Genomic DNA, 11,328 nt, shown 5'->3' on the forward strand with positions numbered 1-11,328 from the left:
GTTCATCGAAATTGCCTTAATTTTACATGGCTTACCTGTTTATTCTATTTTATAGGGCAATTCTACACAATATTGTTTTCTGTGTCAAAAAGCATTTGGATCTTCTGCACAATGTTCTTTCTCAATTTGTGCCTTTAATTCTGAAATCTTCTTTTGTATTGTTGGTAAGCTTATCTGTTGTGAGATATGAATGGTGGATTTCAGATCCTTTAGATCCGTGAGCTTTTATTCAGCTTTCTTTAGCTCTTCCATAGTCTGAACCATTGTCGAGACTCGTGGAGCTGAGACATATGGTAATTTAATCTTTCTTGGGCCATCCGAGGAGGTAGGAAGAGTAATAAAATATCCACCCTTATTCCTTTTTGTTCTAAATGAACCATGTGGTTCAACAACAGCCAAAAATATGTTACCTAAAATACAATCAACAGGGATGTCAACAACTGCAAATTTTAATTTTATGCAGTGATTATCAAAACAGATAGATGCTTTGGGAATTTCATACTTCAGCTTTTTACTTCCCAAGCCAATAACTTTTCATTCTGCTGTCATCCAATATTTAGCAGGGATCACTTTTGTATTTAGAATATTTATGTTTGCTCCAAAATCAATAAGAGCAGTGAAATTGAACATCTGTCCCTGTATGCAAATATTTATTTGTACATGATGTTGCTGGTACTCGATAGCGAGTATCCTCATCTCCTGAAAACCTAAAGCAGTATCTTTTCTTCCTTCATAAATCTGTACATTTGGTTTGTAAAATTCTTCTGTATCATATTCTTCTATAGGATCTGCTCCATCAATGGATTTCCCTTTATCTAATCTCACAATCTGAGATTTAAGAATGGAAAATTCAGATTTGATATTGTGAATTTCATGACTTACCTCCCCCAAGGTAAGCGCACGAACCTTATCCCGTTGTTTATGCCTTTGGAATGATTTTGCATTCTTTTCATAAGAGGCGTCAATGAAGAGTGGCTTCTTTGAAGAAATTCTACTGGAAGATTTCATTTGGTCCATGAAGGCTTCCATAAGGTGATTCTTCATTTCTCCTTCTTCCATAGCTTTTATTTGGGACAAGATTTTTATCTCATCTTTGTCTGTGCCATAAGAATTTTTTCTTTGTATTTCTGTGGTTGTCTATCTTCATCAAAATATTCATTAGAAATTTCAGATTCATAAGAGAAAATACATTGACAATTTTCAGAATCTGAACAGTGACAAGCATTTGCATAAAAATTTAATTCTTCAACTTCTTCTTTTGAAGTATATACGGAACTAGAATTAGAACTTTCAACAGAGGAGTCAAGAAACTGTTGCTGCTGAATCTAGGGGTGTTCCTTGATCACCGCATTGGGGCAATGATCAATTTTATGATTTCTAGACCCACATCTCATGCAAAGATACTGAGCTTATGTTTTTGGATTTTTTAATTTTTGATTTTGAGGCTGGGATTTCTTGCCTCGATTTCTTTTTGATTCTTCACCTACTGGACAGTTATTTGCAGTATGTCCATTTTTTCCACACAACCAACATGTCAATTTATTCCATTTTTCTTGCTTGGCACTATGCAGGTGAATGTTAGATGGTTTATAATAATGTGCCTTAGGGACATATTTGTAATATCCCTTTCTTTTATGCTGTCTGAAAGATCGGCCTTTCTTCTTAAAGTCTTTTCCGGTTGATAAATTCTTTTCTTTCTTGGCTCGTTTCTTTATTTTTCTCCTTTTTACTAATGGATCATCAAGAGATAACCCATACTTGCTGCATAATGATTTGCTGTCGGGGACCCTGGACAACTTTTCTAGAGACTTATTAACTTTCGAGCTTGTGCAAAGACCAACCAGAGCTTTAGTAATAATTGAATATATTTGTCCCCATGTGTAATACTCGAAAGGCATTTGAAAAAATTCTTGTAGCCTGAGATAGTCAACAAACTTGGAAGGAAGTGCTGCAAGATAGACTTGCTTCCATAACAAGTTTTTTGTGTCTTTAACTTCATAGATTCTCTGCATCCAATCCTGATGGAAGTCTTCATATTGGGATATTTTATTACACTTGAGATTCATTAAAATGATCTCATGCTTATCAGTTGTTTCTGCCTCAGAACCACACCAGTGCTCAACATTCATGGAGGTAAAGGCTCCAATCATGTTGTTCTACACTATCCCATCTGAATTATGAATTATATTTCCTTGCTCATCTTTGAGCAGCCATTCTTCCATCTGTTTAATTAAAGAAGGAGAGGATTCTGTTTCCCACCATTTTGATAGTGTGCCTGTGAAACACTGGATAATTGTTTTGCAGGCTTCTACCTCAGTTTTTCCTCTTAGACACATAAGTTTATATTCGGTAAACATCATATCTGCCATTTGTCTTATCTTGCCGACATTGAGGTTATCTATGGTCCATTCCTTATGAGAATCAGGGAAGAAAGTGTGGGTTTCAGGTAGTTTTCCTTTTCCTCTGATATCCGGTGTTGAATACCTACTGTACTGACTTTCCAGAGGCTCACATATAGGCATAACTTCTGGATCTTTTTCCTCTTCCTTGAATAGACTTGCTATAGAAATATGTTCACTTGAAGTCTCAACTTTTTCTAGTTCTTGGGATGCAATTTCTTTGGGGAATAGAAAAGGAAATTTGTCGACTGGCTTGACAGGATCTTGAATACGGACACTTGATTTATGTAGAAAAGAAGAAGGAACTGGTTTTTCTGTTTTGGATATAGATAATTGATTCATCTTCTGTACCAGTTCATTTATTTGTCTAGATGTAGAACCACATTGTTCTACCATTTTGTCTTCAACATTCTCCAACTTTATTAGAGATTCTCTAACATATCCTCTAATTACTGAAGTAGACTTTTCAACATTATTCAAGGAATTATTTATAGAATTTAAAGAAACTTGGACAGTATCAAATTTTTCTTTGACCTCTTTGGATTTGGCTATGTTCATTTCAAGACCCTTCACAACTGTGTTTGTCCAATTCAGTTGTTCAGAAGTTTTATGTATTCTACCATTAGTGCCAGATGCACTGTCATCCTTTAATACTAATGGTATTTCTTTGGCAAAATTTTGTCCTTCTCCAAGCACTATGCCTTTGCATGGGGGAAAGGTTGTAGGTGTTTCAACCTTAAGGCCATCTAGTGCTATCCAAGAATGTTGAGATGAAGTGGATGCATCAGTCATTAAAACCATTTGTTACTGTCTCCTTTCTAACCAGACATAGAATGAGATCCATGTGTTAGTACATTCCATGTGGTTTTTCCATTCTTGAGACAAATTTATTTTCTCTGGAACAGAATAACTGGAACCAAATTCTTCGGCTTTAGGATTTGTAAAAACATCCCAATTCAACATGGCTTTCATCCATTTCTCAGGGACTCTATTTTTTAGAAATCTATCCATTAAAGTGAAGAATTTGTGCTTCTCCATGACCGCTAGATTTTTGCAGTCATCTGGTACAGAGGCAAATTGGCAATCTGGTATAAGGCCATTAGCTTGCTCAAGATAACCAAGACCATATCTTGGTTTAGCTGGTCTCATTATTGAAAACATTTGGGTTAACCTCGGATCTTCATTTTCCAAAATAGGAATCTCATGCATCATCAAAACATGATCTGACTCATGAGGAAATGGAATTTTTGAGAACTTAGGATTAGGACATGGATTGACAGAAGTTGTAGGTGGGGCTTCACCGGTCCTAGGATGATGATTCTCATGGATTACCAAATTTGCAAGCTGGCTTAAAATAACTGGATATTGACACTCTGGGCATTTAACTTCTAAGGAAGAAAAATTTACCATCTGGGCTAATTCAAACAATGAAATATGTTTGCAAATATTTACAGGAGAACTTGTGCAACCAGTGTCAACAAGTTCAGGATTTCTATATAATGGGGAACTCCTGCACATTTGATCTATGCTCTTTCTGTCTATAGTAGATCTACGAGGGAAAGATAGGATGGCAGAGGAGGACTCTTCTATGATATCTGCAGAAGTAATTTTCTTGACTGACGGAGGCCTGGGATTTCAAACCACCCAGTGTTCAAGGAATGTCAAATCTTCCCACCTGATTGTTTGATTTTCTATTTTTTGATTTCTAGCGTCTGTTAACACCACAACACTAGCTTTAGAATCTTTACTGGAGGCATGCATGACAACACGATACAAGGTATATGTGTGCCTGAAGCAATCTCTGGTTTGGATTGCTATATTGTCTTTTCTTATTCATATTAAATCCAGTGGTCTGGATTTGGAGCTGGAGAATGCTCTTAATGGTTTCATCAAAGACATAAACTGAAAAATTTGGATAGCAATCAAAATAAACTGGACCATTTGAAAGAGGTGCAACTATCCCTCCTATCGATGAATCTGTATATTTGTTGTGTGTAAGATCTTAGACAGTGGCTAACACAAAAGTATTCAAACCCTGATGAGTTAATGCATGTATTCCAATTCTGATACAACCCAAATGAAGATACTGGGGTTTTAGATGCTTAACCTCAGCTTTTAATTGTTTGGGGTTAAGTAAAGGAATAGATTGTACACAGTCATAATTTTCCTGGATCTGACTGATAGACTCCTTTATACTTATCTTAGTAGCAGCAATTAAATGGAAGGCAGATAGATCTACATAGACTTCTAATGCATTAATTGAAGTTAGCTGCCATCTAGCAGAGGGTTGGATTTCTTTGTATTCAAGTTCAACAGAATTTAAAACCTTACTAGATGCAAAGGCGAACATATCCAGAAGGGGATTTTCTTGAGTGGATGACTCTTGCTCTTCTATATCACAGTATGAAATAGACTTTCTAATTGGATTCATTTATATAGAGTGATAAAAAAATGAGTACTGACCCGACGAACCAGGCGTTACTGGCTCTGATACCAATTTGAAGCAGGGGCTTTCAACAGTAATTAGTAATATAGTATATAGTAATCAATGATACAGAACATTAAAGTCAATTCTTGCCATCGTTACATAATAAGAGGGGAGACATTTCAACTAATAATATTTGAGATAAATGAAATAAATTTTATTTAAAAATAATGAATTTCATTTTATAATGTTAAACTTTGGATAAATTTAAAATTTTTTAGTCAAAGAAAAACTAATAGCAAGTCAATGAAAATATGAATACATTATAATAAACTGAACTAGTATGTAACTACTCAACATATGCCTCTTATGTGGTTATGGTGATTTTAGATTTTAGATTTCTTGGATTCATAGATTGCTGTAATAGATTTTTGAGATTTATCCCATCCATCCATATTGTTTATTAAGATCAAACCCTCTCAAGTGAGGTTGATTACCACTTAGTGTTTAATAAATAGAGATAAAGTATTAGGGTTTAAGAGAAAATGGCTGAGTGAGATTATTAAAAAATTTAAATGATTTTATTTTTTCAAAAATTAATGAATGTGTTTTTATTAAGTAATATTATGATTAAATAATATATTGTCAATTAAGAGGACTAATTATTAAGTAATATTATGATTAAATATTATATTGTCAATTAATAGGAATAATTATTGTATTTTTAAGATTTTTTAATAATATGTTAAAAATATATTAATGAGGGAAAATGGAGCTAGAGATTAAAGGTATATATATATAAATGTATTAAAAATATATAATTTAAAAATTATAAATAAATTATATGGGGAGTTAATGATGAGTTTAAGGTGTTACAAGTTACGGGATTTAGATTTTAATGTGCGGATCCAGTTTTTGCTTATGGCTCATCTTTCATACCTATTTAGGTTTTTGGGATGTTTACTGATTTCAATGGCTTCTCTGAATTTTTTGTTGACGTAGTAGTCAATTTTGGCAAGGATGCAATTTTTTCAATGCAAATATGATGCTTTGTATTATTGGAATGTTCGGCTAGTACAGATGTTTTTGATCGATTATGTTTGATGTCAGTGGAATGTTCTAGAATGTGGGTATTAATGGATCAGTCTGTCTCACCAATACATGGAATTCCATAAGAACAAGGAATCATATAAACTCCTTTTTGGCTTTTAGGATCAATAGGGTCTTTAACAGATTTGAGGCAACTTCGAATGGTATTTATAGGTTTGAAGGTGGTCAAGATTTTATGTTTTCTTAGGATATGGGAGATCTTATCAGTGGTACCATGAATATATGGAAGGTTTACTTTGTTAATGAAGTTATCAATTTTTTATTTTTATTATTTTTATTATTAAGACAAGTGTCTTGCTAGCTTTATTCAAGGCTTTGATGGCTTGATGTTTATTATATCCATATTTTTAAAATACATTTATTAGATGGGATTTATCATTATCTAAGTGTTCTTTATCAGAGATTCGAACCGCTCTTATTGCAAGGGTGTTTAAAATGCCTAATTTTTGTTTGGAATGATGGTGAGAAGTGACCCTTACAAGGTTATCTGGCCATTCGGGAGTAGGTAGTGTCATTTGAGCATCTAGTTATATGAATGAGAACCAAAACATGGTCGTGAGCCAATGAACTAGATCCAAATTCAAGCGAAGGATATTAAGTTAAGGTTCTAATAGTGAGGTTATGTGTGGAGGAAATAGAGTCATCTGGGTATCCGACCATTCAAGTGTAAAACAAGTATGCTTGCTAGAAAATAACCAAAATCTGGATTCAAGTGAAGAAAATGAGATCAATTAAGGTTCCAATGGTTCATGGTTCCACACAAAAAAAGGCATTTGGTTACTTGGTGGTGTACAAAACCAAGCACTTAACATTTTAGCCTAACCTTGGTACACCAGAGCAGTTTCTTAAGGATATGATTCCAACCCTAGGTCATAAGGAGCTAAGTGCCTAACACACAGAGCCAAAAGGCTAACAGAAGGGAAATATGGGCATCCAATGATCCATTATGTAACAAAGCATTCAACATTACAAAGCCTTAGCTACCAAGTTCATTGCAATAGTGAACTAAACCCATGATTGTTTGGTCAAGTCATGATGAAGGGTGTTGCAATTGAGTAGAGGCGTGGTTAAGGTAAGGTGCTAAAGTACATGAACATAGTTAAATAATTTTTGGAGTCCATGGATGCGAAAAAAATTGAGGTGTAAGACATGTGAAAAAGTGCAAAGGGAGATTTGATCTACATAAGAGTGCACATATGCAATTAGAGAAGTGCAAAGCAACATGAGTTGTGTGTGAGGAAAGTTCTTGAGATCATAGAGATCTGAAAGATGAATGAAAAGAACACATAATGTGTGAGTAAATTGGTTGAGATCAGATCTAAGCCAAAGAAGAAAAGATGTGAAGCAAAGATAGAGTTTGAAGTCACTGCAAAGAATTATAATTGTTTAAAGAAGGTTAATTCTAATTGTTTAAAGACGGTTAAAGGATTGTTGTATGAAGTCTTTGCAAAAGTAATTAAGTGCAAATTTGAATTGTTGAAGCAATTCTAAAGATCCGGTAAAGAACTATTGTTTAGAGCAGATTAAAGAGGGATCATAAGAGATATTGTGAAAGATTAAATTGGATCTGAGATCAACAATATAAGGAAGAAGTAAAGAAGGTGCTAGTGGATTCAGCTTGAAAATCTGATGAAGCAAAGTTCTGAGAGATAAACAAAAGGGAGATCAATGTCTCTTGCAGGTTGGTGCCTACAAACTTGGGGATATTGGTGCCTCCTGCATTTTGGTTCTTACAAACTCAGGGTCTCCTGCAGATTGGTACCTACAAGCTAGTGTGGTACCTACAAGCTAGGGTCTCTTGACACACAATTGAGCTTTGTTATTGTTAAAATAATATAGGTAAGGTCAATGGAATTGTCATTTGTTAGAATTTATTTGTGCACATTCTAACATTTAAATAGTTAATTAAATAATATATGTAGGGTTCATGGAGGTATCATTTGTTGAAATTTCTTTGTGCACATTTTCTATTCAAATTCTTTATTTATTATTAACATTGTTGAATGGTTAATTAAAATTATTAATTTTAATTCAAATATGTTAAGTTAATATTTAGATTATGTTGTTGAAATCTATAAGCTAAAACAATTATTTTTTTCACATAAATATTTTGGCACTATTTTCATTTTAAAACATGAAACATTTAAAATAAATGTAGGGACATAGCTCAAGCAAATGTGATAATTATAACAAATATTCCTAGGATGCCACATGGACTCAATGTATAATACTTTTCCAATCATTTATTTCTATAAAAGATAAGAATAATAGTTATTATAAATATTTTTGATATGGAGAAAATGTAGAGAAGCCAAGACCATTACTCAAACAAGGTGGTCTGCGAGGCAGCAAGTCCCTACCTTAAGTAGTTGACCACAACCCACCTAATGCTTATTTATCCTTAAGCAATTGATTCACTTGACTAGGTAATTTATCCAGTATTCCTAGCAAAGGCATAGTTCCCAACAAAGGCAAATACTTATTTGTCCTTAAGCAATTGATTCAGTTGACTAAGTAATTGATCCAGTAGTAGCATAGTTCCCAGGAAAGGCAAATACAAGTATAATTAAGTAAATTCCAAAGGCAAATACAAGTATAACTAAGAAAATTCCAAGAGAAATTATTTTGGACCTGTGCGCATAGTAAACAACTAAATTCACCTGGTCCACATGAGCTAAGTAATTGATCTAGTAGTGTGGAGCAAAGTAATTGATCTAGAAGCTTTAGTTGAAGCTGGTTGATGCTTAAGAAAATGTCAGCTTGATCCTTAAGCAAATGCCAAGAGAGATTATTTTGTTGACATAAGCAAATGGCAACTGACGAAATGACGAAGCACTGATGGAGCTATTGTGTTTCCACTTCTGCAGTCGTCGCTATCTACCATACACACCCAAGTAAGTACTTAAATTCACGGCTGAAATAAATTATATTCACAAAAGAAACAATTGTTTAGCAACTAAACTAGATAATAACTTTCTCTCCATAATTTTGTTTGACTGCACACATGAAAGGTGAGGAGTTTTCCCAAAAACTAGTATCGAAATATCAAGATAGGGATTTTAAAGCTAGGCACTATACTTTTATTTGTAGAAAAAAGAGTGATTTGTTGCTAGAGATAGAGTGTTAACACTAAAGCCAAATAAACAAAAAAAACATACCACTATTACATAACCATACAGGAAGTCTTATGGCATATATATTGGAGAAAATAATTGCACTATTAACAGAGTAAGAGTGAATAAAAAACAACAAACAAGCAAGAAGAAAAGAATAAGAAATTGAACTTAGTATAAATAAATTACTTGGTGCCTTTAAGAGCACAAATAATCAATGTACACGCAACCAAATCCTTGATAAATAGACACAAACCAGTTTATTTAATGTAGATAGGCAGGCAGCATATGAACCAGGAAGCACAACATAAGAGTTCATAAAACAACGTGTTTTTCAATTACGAGTCTTCCATGAGATTTTCTCTTACCTACCTACCAAAATATGGATTCGACCGAATACTATATTGCATTAAGAAGGAATATTGATTGGTTTTACTAATCCACCAATGAAGGATGGAGGAATGGATTCCTTTACTTTCTCCTTGATTGACCTTCTCTCGAGAGTTTCTTTTTGTTGGCTAGCCTTCTATGACCTTTCTGAATTTCCTAAGAAAGCACTGAATAAAGGTAAATACTTATATATTTTACACACAACTAAATCCTTGGTAAATAGACAGAAACCAGTTTATTTAATGCAGATAGGCATGCATGATATGAACCAGGAAGCACAACATAAGAGTTCATAAAACAATGTGTTTTTCAATTATAAGTCTTACATGAGATTTTCTCTTACCTACCTACCACACTATGGATTTGACCCAATATTATATTATATTTTATTAAGAAGGAATATTGATTGGTTTTACTAATCCACCAATGAAGGATGGAGGAATGGATTCCTTTACCTTCTCCTTGACTGGTCTTCTCTCGATAGTTTCTTTTTGTTGGTTAGCCTTCTATGGCCTTTCCGACTTTCCTAAGAAAGCATTGAATAAAGGTAAGTACTTATATATTGCCCGAGCAGAAGCACAAGTGTTGGATCTAGTCCTAGTGGGCTCTATACCAGCAAACAATACCAAGCGTACCATAAATAAAAAGAAAGCAAAAAGGATGTAAAGTTAATTACTATGGCCGCGAAACAAATAGGGTAGGACCAGCTCAAAAACAAGACTAGAGCTTGTTGTTCAAGGAGATAGCTAAGGTCTTTAACATCATGGCATATGATAGGCTAATAGTACCCCATCTAAATAATCTTTATATGGGTAGAATATGTACCAAAGTAACCACCACAAATTCCATTATGTGCCTCTTGTAAGATGGTGTCCACTTCGATTTAGTCTTCATAATGCAATAAAATGAAATCAAAACAATGCTTGTAGAGTACATGACATACTACAACAAAGCAATTGCAAGTTTTAATGAAGGCTCACTTGTCTTGGGATGAATCAAATTTTATTGGTTGCAAAGTAGATTGAGAGATCTTAGTCCCACAAAAAGGTGGTTTCAAATCATAATCTCTAGATACTGAGCTACATCCTTAAGGATAAGGTCCTCAAGAATTCCCATACACTTTTGAAAAGATCCAATAGTAGTTTATTATGTCAAAAAAGAAACTTAGAGATTCTTGTTTATATATTCAACATATGTTATATTATGAGTATGGAATTGGGAAAGAAACTATATTACAATCATGCAGTACTTAACAAGTGATACATTGTTGACAGTAGACTTTTAGAATACTTGATTTATAATCAATTAAGAGTCTCCAAAGACTTAGGTGGATGATGCTCCAAGGTATAGAATACAAAATCTTAAGATAATAGTTTCATATATAAACATAACATTCATACATAGGAAATAATGCTTGGAAGACAAAATTTATTACTCGATGGATGACAAAACAACACCCACTTTAGTTGTTTTTTTGCTTAGCACCATTGGGTCCAAGTATAAGTATTAGCTAGAAATGGTGGAGAAGACAGTAATGAAGGAGATACGAGTGCCAATGGTAGTGACGAAGGATCACCCTCACCCATTAGATCAGATTGAAGTGCATAAACAAGTTGGTTAGTAATTGGTTGGATTTTATGGATTTTTTAGCTATTAATTAAAGATAAATTTCTTAAAACAAAAGGATCCACTTGGCTACTCAACTAGAGAGTGGCCTAGTTTTTATATTGAATAGTGTGAAGGCTCATATTTACAAATGATCTTCTAGTAAAGCATGTGGTGTCTAAATTGTTGGGTGGGTAAAAAGAATGGTGAGGTCGTCGTGGATGTTTTATATACACTGAAGCTTACTCTTGTGCTTTTGCATTTCCTCTTGTTGCTCGTACCTTTT

The sequence above is a fragment of the Pinus tabuliformis genome, chromosome 6 (assembly GCF_031772625.1).
Source record: "Pinus tabuliformis cultivar Carrire ecotype Pingquan chromosome 6, CPIR1, whole genome shotgun sequence".
NCBI classification, from domain to species: domain Eukaryota; kingdom Viridiplantae; phylum Streptophyta; class Pinopsida; order Pinales; family Pinaceae; genus Pinus; species Pinus tabuliformis.